This window comes from Sturnira hondurensis, unplaced genomic scaffold (assembly GCF_014824575.4).
Source record: "Sturnira hondurensis isolate 20B ecotype Veracruz unplaced genomic scaffold, ASM1482457v3 Scaffold0003822, whole genome shotgun sequence".
In the NCBI taxonomy this organism is placed as follows: Eukaryota; Metazoa; Chordata; class Mammalia; order Chiroptera; family Phyllostomidae; genus Sturnira; species Sturnira hondurensis.
Genome location: NW_028076453.1, coordinates 114,522 through 126,535, shown reverse-complemented (window position 1 = coordinate 126,535; position 12,014 = coordinate 114,522). Strand labels below are relative to the sequence as shown.

At 39.4% G+C, this 12,014-nt stretch overlaps 1 pseudogene; it reads right to left on the bottom strand.

Moving 5' to 3' along the window:
• Window positions 1-244: 244 nt before the first annotated feature.
• Window positions 245-1,086, bottom strand: LOC118984812 (olfactory receptor 7A10-like; annotated as a pseudogene).
• Window positions 1,087-12,014: the final 10,928 nt, after the last annotated feature.

The following is a 12,014-nucleotide window of genomic DNA, read 5'->3' as shown; positions in this document are numbered from 1 at the left end:
TCAATTTGGGAGAGGAGAAAAATGACAAAGGAAAAGCTGCTATATATGACAAAGTTAACAAGTTAATAAATTGATCCACTTAAATATTATAGAGGAATTCAAATCACAAAAACACAGACACAAGGAAATAAACAGGAAGAGTATTTTCTACTTCTATGACCTGATCAAAGAGGAACAACATCTGGCTGTGAGGCTTTGAGCCCTGCAATCATGGGTGTTTACTCAGCCCTAGGACAAATGGTCCTTATAAAGCTGCCACCTCAACTGATCTTCTCAGAGCCCCTTTTATGTCTCTGTTCCTGAGACTGTAGATGAAGAGGTTCAGCATGGGTGTGACCACAGTGTACATCACTGAGGCTGTTGCATTTGACTGAGACTTGTGAGTACCAGCAGAGCTGAGATACACTCCTAGGCTTGTACCAAAAAACAAGGAGACAACTGAGAGGTGAGATGCACAGGTGGAAAACGCTTTATACTTCCCCTTAGCTGATGAGATTGCACATATGGAGGTCACAATCTTAGAGTAAGAGTAAAGGATCCCAGCCAGGGATTACCAGCCAGCAGCCCAGTGGCCAAATACATCACCATGTCATTAAGAAAGGTGCCAGAACTGACAAGTTGGCTCATCTGATTTCACAGAAAAAGTGAGGGATTTCTAAGTCTGCACAGGATAGTTGTAATGCCATTAAGCTTTGCAACAAGGAATAAAGGGAACTTGTCCAGGACACCAGGACAAGCAGTCCATAGAGTCAGGGGTTCATGAAGACCATGTAGTGCAGGGGGTGACAGATGGCCACAAATCGGTCATAGGCCATCACAGTGAGGAGGAAGTTGTCCAACACACCAAAGAATAGAAAAAATACATCCATGTGATGCAGCCTGCATAGGTGATGGCCTTGTTCTGTGTCTGGATGTTCACCAGCATCTTTGGGATGCTGGTGGAGGTGAAACTGATGTCTGCAATGGACAAGTTAGAGAGGAAGAAGTACATGGGTGTGTGGAGGTGGGAGTCTGAGCTGATGGCCAGGATGATGAGCAGGTTTGCCAACACAGTGATCAGGTACATGGAGAGGAACAGGCCAAATAGGACGGGCTGCAGTTCTGGTGCCTCTGATAGTCCCAGGAGAAGAAATTCTGAAATTTGTGTGAGATTCACTGCTTTCATGTGGTAGAGTTTACTACCAGAATATAAGTAAAGTACATGAGTCATTTTCATTAATGCAAGCATTAGTAACCTAGAGTACAAACTACCATTCACATTTTAGAATCAAGAAATTGATGTCATATATGGTGTGTGGTCTGGTATCCTTTAGGACATCCCTGGTGCCATTTTTTGTTAGAATTATTTTTTCCGGGTATAGACACATGAGAAATTCTTATATTTCACTCAATTTTTTCAGGAAGAGAAGAAGAAAAGTGAAAAGGCAACGGATGTGATGTAAAGCACAGCATGGTGATTCAAGCTAATAATACTGAATCGTGTATTTGAAAGTTGCTAGAGAGGAGAGTTTCAAAGTCCTCATCAAAGAAAAACATTGTCACTGTGTGGTGACAGAGGTTAACTACACTTAGTGTGAAGGTCATTTTGTATCATATACAAATATTATATTGTACACCTGAAACTAATAAAATGTTTTATGTCTATTCTAATTCCAAAACATTGCATGCTAATTGGTTGTTATGCATGAGAGTATTCAAATTGGTGTTTATAATTTTCAAAGTTATATGAAGTTTTTGCTTTTCATTTTTTTCTTTTGCACAAGAACTACAAAAACTTTATATGTGACCTTTTTCCATGTGGTCAAAAGAACATCTAGTAAATCAATTACTTAAACCAAAAAATTATACTTCAAAATGTTGAAAGAGCCATAGACAGAACACAGCATCACTGATTTATAGATTGGACTACAAAAAATTTGTAAACATTATACATTCTTCAAAAATGCATGTACATATACATAAAAGAACTAAATGGAAAACAGAGAGATTGTGTAAAAAACTCCAATTCTTTGTTAGAAAGAATCCAACCAAAAAATAATCTAAGGGGCTGGTCCGATGGTAGTGAGTTATCAGAACTCAAATAAAGTTAGTGTCAAAAAATAAACCAGGGGAATATAGTCAATAATATTGTGATAAGCTTGCGCAGTGATATGTGATTACTAGAATTTGTGTGATCATTGCATTGCAATGAACAGATGCAAATCACTGTATGTACACCTGAAACTGATGTCATATTGTCTACAAATGTACTTAAACAAACAAACAATAAAGGAATGAAAATACTCTAATAACACTATCCAAGAGCAAGGACCGTTCACATAGGCAACATATTGAAAGTTATAATATTGTTGTGCAACAACAATTTAAAATAAATGAAGTAATACACAGGTATAACAAAAGCTTTCCCTGAAAATATTCTGTAGTGACCATAAGCAGTTTACAAACCCAAACATTCCTTACTCAGCCTCACAGGTAATGAAATAATTGTAAAGTGAATCTCATCAGTACACTTGTTTTCACCTACGAAATAAATGCTTTTTCATATGAATAGCTAGAGTGAGACAAGATGCTGGGAAATGCATGCCTGTGCACTGCTATTGCAAGGGTGTATTTGCAAGCCTTCCTTGATCCACATCTTTCTCATATATAGGGAGTCATAGTCTAATAGGCCTTATCATAAAATTCATAAATGCCCTCACATCACTGTCTGATCCTCCACAGCTAGTAACCTGTCTATTCCTGTTCATTGAAATTATGTTCTACTTCTACTGGAAGGACCACACCTCCAATTCCCTCTCTTAATATTTCTTCAATTAAAACCATTCAGTTATCAACAAAGACACCTGCATTTCTGAGTACACTTTTTACTTTCCCTTCCACATCATGAATAAACATTCACTTATTAGTAAAGCCAACCAGCAACCACAGGGATCACTGGATTTATCTGGGTTATGTTGGAATGGTTCTCAGGTGCTTTCAGGTACAAGTTCTTGGTTTCCAGTCTCTCTGATCTTCTCCTGCCGGGTCTTCTGGCCTCTCAGATTCACCTGCATGGGAACTCTGACAAGAAGGTTTCCCTGTGGGAGTCCAAAATCTTCCCTGGGTGGTTGATGATGGAGACCAAAACTCTGTCCCAGACCAGACGGCAAGGAGTGGTCAAGCATTGGTCTCCCTGCCAGATTCAGGACTTCAAGGGAAACAGCCACCTTTCTCCATTCAAAGGTTGCACATGCTGAGATGCTGCAGTACAGGGGCTACTTACAGCTTTCCAGGTCTGCTCATTAGGCACATTTCCTTCTCAACACTCTAACCTGTAAGCACAGAATTCCCCTTGGGGACACTGATCTGGACAGAATGGAGAGTTTTCCTGCTGATCCTCTGTTACTAGGAGACTACATAATAAGCCATATGAGTACAGTCTTGATGAGTCCTTCTCCACTAACTGCTCTGCTTTCTGACATTGGTGTACACCTCCCTGCCCCTCATCCCAACTCTGTGTTAAAGTTTCTGAATAGATGGATCTGAAGTGTATTGTGCTCAGTGAAATAAGCCAGTCAGAAAAAGACAAATACCATGTGATTTTACTTATATGTGGAATCTAAAGAACAAAATAAATGAACAAACAAAAGAGGCACAGTCTCACAGACACAGAGAGAGGACTTGTGCATGCCAGAGGGGAAGTGGGTTGAGGGACTGGGAGAAAAAGGTAAAGAGAGTTAGAAGTACAAGTTGGGAGTCACAGAATAGTCTCAGGGATGTAAAGCAGAGCATAAGAAACATAGTTCGTAATATTGCAATAACTATGTGTGAGGCCAGTTGGGTACTGGAAATACCAGGCAGGACATGGTGAGGGTGGGGGACAGAACACTAGGTAAAGTTTATGATTGTCTGACCACTGTGCTGAATACCTGTAACCAATGCAGAAAGATATTAAAAGTAAACTGTAATTGAAAACAAAAAGGCTCATTCTGAGAAACTTCTCTGACTGGTCTTTGGGTCTTCAAAGCATTGATTTACAGTGGGTGCAGCCCTGTTAACCCTAGAAAATTATTATTTTCCTCTTTAGGAAAGGGGAGATATTGTTACTTTGCTATAAAACCTTGGGCACTATATTTGTAGGCTTTATGATTGTTCAGCCAAAACAATTAGGAGTTTTGTAGTGATTACACAAGTTAAGAGCTGCCACTTGGTCCCTCATTGTAAAATGTCTATTAAATATAAGAGATACATTTAGATTTCAGGCACAATAGCCCAGCTTAGCACTTTGTAACAATTGTCAAATTGTTTCACATAAATGCATTTTATGAGGAAGTGCATTGAGGAACTACATTCTCTGATGCAAAAAAGGGATACAGAAGGATTTATTGTTGTGCTCAAAGGTATAAACCAAGGAAGGGATGGAGTTTTTATTGCAACCAGTCAGGTCACTTCCAGTTTGGAGATTCTGGGCCAATGGTTCCAAAGCAGAGATGACTTTTCCCCTGGGGATGTTTGGAATTTCTGAAGGTTGGCTGCTAAACACCTGCAATGCACAGGACAGCACCCAACACAGAGAATTACCCAGCCCCAAGTGTCAACAGTGACAAGGTGAAAATACCTATTGCAGACCAGTACTTGTCCACTTCATTGTGCATACAACTCGATACACTTTGGAAGTCACCAAACTTTGAAGTTCAAATGCAATTTCTGGTCTCCAGTGGGCCCAGGTGATGTTGAAACTGCAGGTCTTCTGTTCTCAGAACCCAGTTTGAGCAGCTGGCTATGTCTCTGTCTTAGAGTTAGGGGAAGGTAATTTTAGGTCTTCTCCACCAGGAATCTTCTGTGTATGTAGTTTTTAAAGATAAATTTTCCACTCATTCCATAGAGGAAGGTAAATTTTGTGTTTGATTCTTATATATTAGAGCTCTAGAGAGACAGGTAATAATTTGAATCTGGGAAAGGTTTAGTGGTAGGCAGAAGAAAAGCCTCAAAAGATGTCAACAACCTAATTCAGAGAACCTTGCTATATGTTAGCCATTCCAGGACGGTAACTATGACAAGAGATGAAATAAAGTTACTAGTTATTTGTCATACAAAAGAACACTAGTTTGGATTTTCCAGGTTGGTCAAATGTCTTCACAATGGTCCTCTAAATGTAGAAGGGAGCAGAAGAATTCGTATCAGAGAGGCATTTGAAGATGCCTTGTTGTTGACATTGAGGTTCACAGTCAGGCCATGGGCCAAGGAGTGCAGGAGGCCCTGGAAACTAGAATAGGAAAGGGAAGGCATTACAGTCTCCCCTGGATAACCCAGAAAAATCCAAGCCCTGCAGACATTTTGAGCTAAGCCCTTTAAGACCCATTTAAAGCATCTGAACACTAAAACTCTAAGATAGCAAGTTGGTTGTTTTAAGCCACTAGTGTAGTAATTTGTAAAAACAGGAATGGGAAACTAATTTAGACATTGATCCAATAAGATATTGTTCAAGGACACTGAGTTGAAGCCTCACAATCATTCAGTCATCTTCCTTTGAACAAAGGTATTTTTTATTGAAATCTACATTAAATAGAAACACATTACAGCTAATTTAGAGCTACTTGGCCCCATAGGTGGTACAAAGAATTTTCCATTGCATAAAGTAAATGTGGACCTGACTTTTGAAGCTTTAAAGTGAAAAACGGGTATTCATTAAGATTAAGGTCACATATTTACCTGAATCTTTGTGTCAAAAATTCTAATTTTTTCTATTTCATATTAATTCACACCTTTCTTCTTTTTATTTCTATATTGTCCAAATTTCTTTCCAGGTTTCTTTCATCATAATAGATGGGATTATAAATGAGTCTGTGTGCATGTACATACATATGTGTGAGTGCGTTTATTTGTGAGATGTATATGACTTCTAGTCAATATGGTTGCATCGGTAAATGCAGCTTGCTTCCTTTCAAAGTGACATCAAAATTACAAGTAAAATAGAAACTAGCCATCACTCAGAACCATCAGAAATTAAGTTGAGTGGAAATTTGACAACTACAAAATTAAGGAAACCCCATTCATCCAGACCAGTAGAAGGGGTGAAGATGTGAACAGGCTGGTCTCACATTCACATGTGCTGGATAAAAATTCAGGAGTGATATCTCAGGAGTGAGCAGTCCCAGCCACACACCACATCCCCCAGCCCAGGTCCTAGTGCAAGGAAGACAAGTTCCCATAACTTCTGGTGGCAAAGACCAGTGGAAATTCAGTTGGTAGAAGAAACTTCTGGAGTCCAAAGCAGTTCTCCTTGAAGAACCCACACACAGACTTACTCAGATTCACTACCTCTGAGCTCTAGCGCTAAGGTAGCAGCTTGAGGGACACCTGTGGCATAGGGGAAGAACCGAAGTGTCTGGCATTGAGGTGAGAGCTGGGGTAGTTTCCTCTCAGACAGAAAGGCAAGCAGAGGCTATTGTCCCTTTCTGAGCTCTCCCCTGAAAAAAGCCACACAGCCAGCAGGATGGTGCCGTATCTGAGACTCCATCAACCTGGCTAACACTGTTTGCCCTGCCCTGGGAATCCCCTGAGACTCCATCCCATCCAACTTTTGGGCCCACCCAAACTGTTAATCATGATGTTTCCATATAAATGGCTAGTCTTCCCTCATGCTTCACAACCTCCTAAATCCTATCAAACAAGCAACCACTGGCCTCAATGAGCTCCCAGCCTCTGTAACTTTTGCTAAGTGGCCCCAGGCCTCTCCTTAGCAGCAGCCAGTCTAGATTCACACTTAGGCTTTCTGTGGGAATCTCCAAGACCAGCACAAGTAGCAGCCATCTCAGACTGTTTTATAGCTTGTGCAGGGTGGGCCCTGGGCAGAACCCAGGTGGGGGTTGAGCCTGCACCACCTGGGAAATCCCAGAGCCTGCACATCCAGTAGAAAAATACAGACCACTACCCTGCTCCTGCACAACTGATCCTCCACGGAGGGTGGAGATTTGTGGTTAGTGGTCACTGCCAGATTTGCAGCTGACCGGCCTGGGTGATCTCTCCCAGTGACCTGCTATCAAATAAGGCTCAGTTACAAGAAGAGGGTGTACTCAGCCACCTGGAGAGCACACATCCAGACCCTGCTTAGGTGATAAGGGAGACTGAGCCAAAGGACCCTCAGGAGCACCTAGTACATTAGACCATGCTACCCAGACAGGGAGTCATAGCAACACTACCTAATACATAGAAACAAACACAGGGGAGCTGGCAAAATGAAGAGATTGAAAAAACATGGCCCAAATGAACGAGCAGATCAAAACTCCAGAGGAAGACCTAAACCAAATGGAGATAAGCAACCTGTCAAATGCAGACTTCAAAACACTGGTTATAAGGATAATCAAGGAACTTAGTTCAACAGCCTAAAAAAGGACCCCAACAACCTAAAAAAGATCCAATCAGAAACAAAGGATCCACTAATTGAAATTAAGAACAATTTACAGGGAAACAACAGTGAAGTGGTTGAAACTGAGAATCAAATCACTTATTTGGAACATAAGGAAGCCAGAAAAAGAAAAACAATCAGAACAACAAGAAGAAAAAAGAATCAAAAAAGAGAAAATAGTGTAAGCAGTCTGTGGGACAACTTTAAGTATTTCAACGTTTGCATTATAGGAGCGCCAAAATGAGAAGAGAAAGAGCAACATGTTGGAAATCTGTTTGAAAAAATATTGAAAGAAAACTTTCCTGGTTTGGTGAAGGAAATAGACATGCAAGTGCAAGAAGCAGAGAGAATCCAAAACGAGATGGATGGAAAGAGGCTCACTCCAAGACATACCATAATTAAAATACCAAAGGTTACTGATGAAATTCCATACTGTTTTCCACAGTGGCTGCACCAGTCTGTGTTATCACCAAAAATGCACTAGGTTTCCCTTTGCTCCACAATCTCTCCAACACTTGTTGTTTGTTGATTTGTTTGTGATGGCCATTCTCACTGGTGTGAAGTGGCATTTCATCGCGGTTTTAATTTACATCTCTCTGATGTCTACTGATGTTGAGGATCATTTCTTATGTCTCTGGACTTCTGTATGTCCTTCTTGGAGAAGTCTCTGTTTAAGTCTTTTGTCCCTTTTTTCACTGGGTTATTTGTCTTCCTGGGATGGACTCATGTGAGTTCTTTATATATTTTGGAGATGAAACCCTTGTCTGAGATATCATTGGCAAATATGTTTTCCTTTTCATTTTGCTGATGTTTTCTTAGCTGTGCAGATGCTTTTTATTTTGATGAGATCGCATTTGTTTATTCTTTCTTTTATATTCCTTGCTCTAGGGGACATATCAGTAAAAATATTGCCACGTGAAATATCTGAGATTTTCCTGCCAATGTTCTCCCCTAGAACTTTAATGGTGTCTTGGCTTGTATTTAAGTCTTTTATCTACCTTGAATTTATTTTGGTGTATGGTGTAAGTTGGTGCTTGAGTTTCATTTTTTTTTACAGGTAGCTCTCCAGTTCTCCCTACACCATTTGTTAAAGAGGCTATCTTTATTCCATTTTATGTTACTGCCCCCTTTATCAAATATTAATGGACTGTAGAGAATTGGGTTTATTTCTGGACTCTCTCATTGGTCTGTGTGCCTGTTTTTTCACCAGTATCATGCTGTTTAATTACAGTGGCCTTGTTTACATTACATGCTGTTTTGATTAGAGTTTGATATCAGGTATTGTGATCCCTCCTACTTTGTTCTTCATTCTCAAAATTGCAGCTGCTATTTGGGGTCTTTGATGGTTCCATATAAATTTTTGAAGTGTTTGTTCTATGTCTGTGAAATATGCCATTGGTACTTTAATAGGTATTGCATTGAATCTGTAAATTTCTTTGGGTAGTATAGTCATTTTGATGATGTTAATTCTTCCAATCCATGAACACGGTATATGTTTCCATTTATTTGTGTCTTCCTTAATTTCTTTCTTTAGTCTTGAGTAGTTTTCTGCATACAGGTCTTTTACCTCCTTGGTTAGGTTTATTCCCAGATATTCTATTTTTGGTTCTGCTGTATCAAATGGGATTTTTTTCCTGATTTCTGCTTCTGCTGCTTCATTGTTGGTATACAAAAATGCCTTTAATTTCTGGATATTGACTTTGTATCCCGCTGTTTTGCCAAATTCATTTATTAGTTCGACCATTTTTTTCATAGAGGCTGTAAGGTTTTCCATGTACACTACCATGTCATCTGCAAAGAGTGCCAGTTTTGTTTCCTCCTTTCGGATTTGGATGCCTTTTATTTCCTTTTCTTGTCTGATTGCTGTGGCTAGAACTTCTAATACTATATTGAATAGAAGTGGTGAAAGTGGGCAACCTTGTCTTGTTCCTGATCTTAGTGGAAAAGCTTTTAGTTTTTGCCCATTGAGTATGATGTTAGCTGTAGGTCTTTCATATATGGCCTTTATTATATTGAGGAATGTTCCCTCTATTCCCATTTTTCTGAGTACCTTTATCATAAATGGGTGTTGAACCTTATCAAAAGCTTTTTCTGCGTCTATTGATATGATCATGTGGTTTTTGTCTTTGCTTTTGTTTATGTGGTGTATTACATTTATTGATTTGTGGATATTGAACCATCCTTGCATCCCTGGGATGAATCCCACTTGGTCATGGTGTATGATCTTTTTGATGTCTTGTTGGATGCTATTTGCCAATATTTTATCAAGGATTTTAGTGTCTATGTTCATCGGTGATATTGGCCTAAAGTTTCCTTTCTTTGTTGTGTCTCTATCTGGCTTTGGAATTAGGGTGATGCTGGCTTCATAAAAAGAGTTGGGGAGTTTTCCTTCCTTTTGGATTTTTTGGAATAGTCTGTGAAGAATAGGGGTTAGCTCTTCCTTCAAACCTTTGTAGAATTTTCCTGTGAAACCACCTGGCCCAGGGCTTTTGTGTGATGGTAGTTTTTTGATTACTTCTCCAATTTCATCTGCTGTTATTGGCCTGTTCAGGTTTTCTGCTTCTTTTTCACTGAGTTTTGGAAGATTATATTTTTCTAGAAATTTGTCCATTTCACCTAGGTTTTCAAATGTCTTGGCATACAGCTCTGCATAGTAATTCCTTACAATCCCTTCTGTTTCTGTGGTATCAGTTGTAATCTCTCCTCTTTCATTTCTGATTGTGTTTCTTTGGGTCCTCTCTCTTCTTTTCTTGATGAGCCTACTTAAAGGTTTGTCTATTTTGTTTATCTTTTCAAAAAACCAACTCCTGGATTCATTGGTCTTTAGAATTGTGCTTTTAGTCTCTATGTCATTTAATTCTGCTCTGATCTTGGTTATTTCCTTCCTTGTACTTGCTCTGGGCTGTCTTTGTTGTTGTTCCTCGAGTTCTTGGAGGCGTCGGGTTAGGTTGTTTGTTTGAAATGTTTCTATCTTCTTTAGGTAAGCCTGTATTGCTATGAACTTCCCTCTCAGGACTGCCTTCACTGTGTCCCATAAGTTTTGGGTTGTTGTGAGTTCGTTTTCATTAGTTTCAAGAAGTTTTTTCCTCCCTAATTTCAATCTTGACCCATTCATTGTTTAATAGCATACCATTCAATCTCCATGCTTTTGGGTGTTTTGGGTTTTTTCCTTTGTGGTTGGTTTCCAATTTCAATCCCTTTTGATCAGAGAAAATGCTTCGTATGATTTCTATTTTCCTGAATTTGTTGAGACTCGTTTTGTGTCCTGTCATGTGGTGTATCTTTGAAAATGTTCCATGTGCATTGGAAAAGAATGTGTACTTAGCTGCTTTGGGATGGAGGGCCCTATATATATCAATTAGGTCCATTTCATCTTTGGTGTCATTTAATGCTGCAATATCTTTGTTGAGATTTTGTTTGGAAGATTTGTCCATTTTTGACAGTGGGGTGTTAAAATCCCTTAGTATAATTGTATTGCTGTCAATATCTTTCTTGAGGTCCTCTAGGATTTTCTTTATATATTTGGGTGCTCCTATTTTGGGTGCATATATATTTACGATGTTAATATCTTCTTGGTGAATTCTTCCCTGGAGTAATATGAAGTGACCTTCTGGGTCTCTCTTTATGGCCCTGTTTTCGAAGTCTATTTTGTCTGATATGAGAATTGTTACCCCCGCTTTTTTTTCTTGTCCATTTGCTTTGAAAATTTGTTTCTATCCTTTCAGTTATAGTCTGTGGTGGTCTTCTGACCTGAGGTGGGTCTCTTGTAGGCAGCATATGTGTGGGTCATGCTTTCTTATCCATTCAGCTATTCTATGTCTTTTAATTGGTGCATTTAATCCATTTACATTTAAGGTTATTGCTGAAAGGTACTTATTCATTGCCATTTATGTACCTGTGTTCCTCTCAGTCTCTCTCTTTTCCTTCCTTTCCTTAAAGCAGCCCTTTTAGTAATTCTTGTACAGCTGGTTTGGTGGAGGTGTATTCTTTTAGACTTCTTTTGTCTTGGAAGCTCTTTATTTGGCCTTCTATCTTGATTGAGAGCCTTGCTGAGTACAGTAGCCTTGGTGGTGGGCCTCTGTTTCTCATTACTTGGAATATTTCTTGCCATTCTCTTCTTGCTTGGAATGTTTCCATTGAGAAGTCAGTAGCCAACCTTATTGGGACCCCCTTGTATGTTACTTCCTTTTTCTCCCTTGCTGCCTTTAGGATTTTCTCTTTGTCTTGGAGGTTTGCCATTTTAATGATGATGTGTCTTGCAGTAGGCCTCTTTGGGTTCCACCTGCTTGGGACTCTCAGCGATTCCTGAATTTGTGTGACTTTATCTCTCCTCAACTTGGGAAAATTTTTTGTTATTACTCTTTCAAATAGGTTTTCTATCCCTTGTTCTTCTTCCTCTCCTTCTGGTATTCCTATTATTCGGATATTATTACGTTTCATGTTGTCTTGCATTTCTCTTAAATTCTCCTCATTTTTTCTGAGTCTCTTTTCCATTACTAGGTCCATCTGGGAGACTCTATCCTGTCTTCGATCTCACTTATGCAATCTTCCGCCTCATTGATCCTACCCTTCATACCTTCTACTGTGTTCTTCAGTTCAGAAATTGTATTCTTCATTTCCTCTTGGC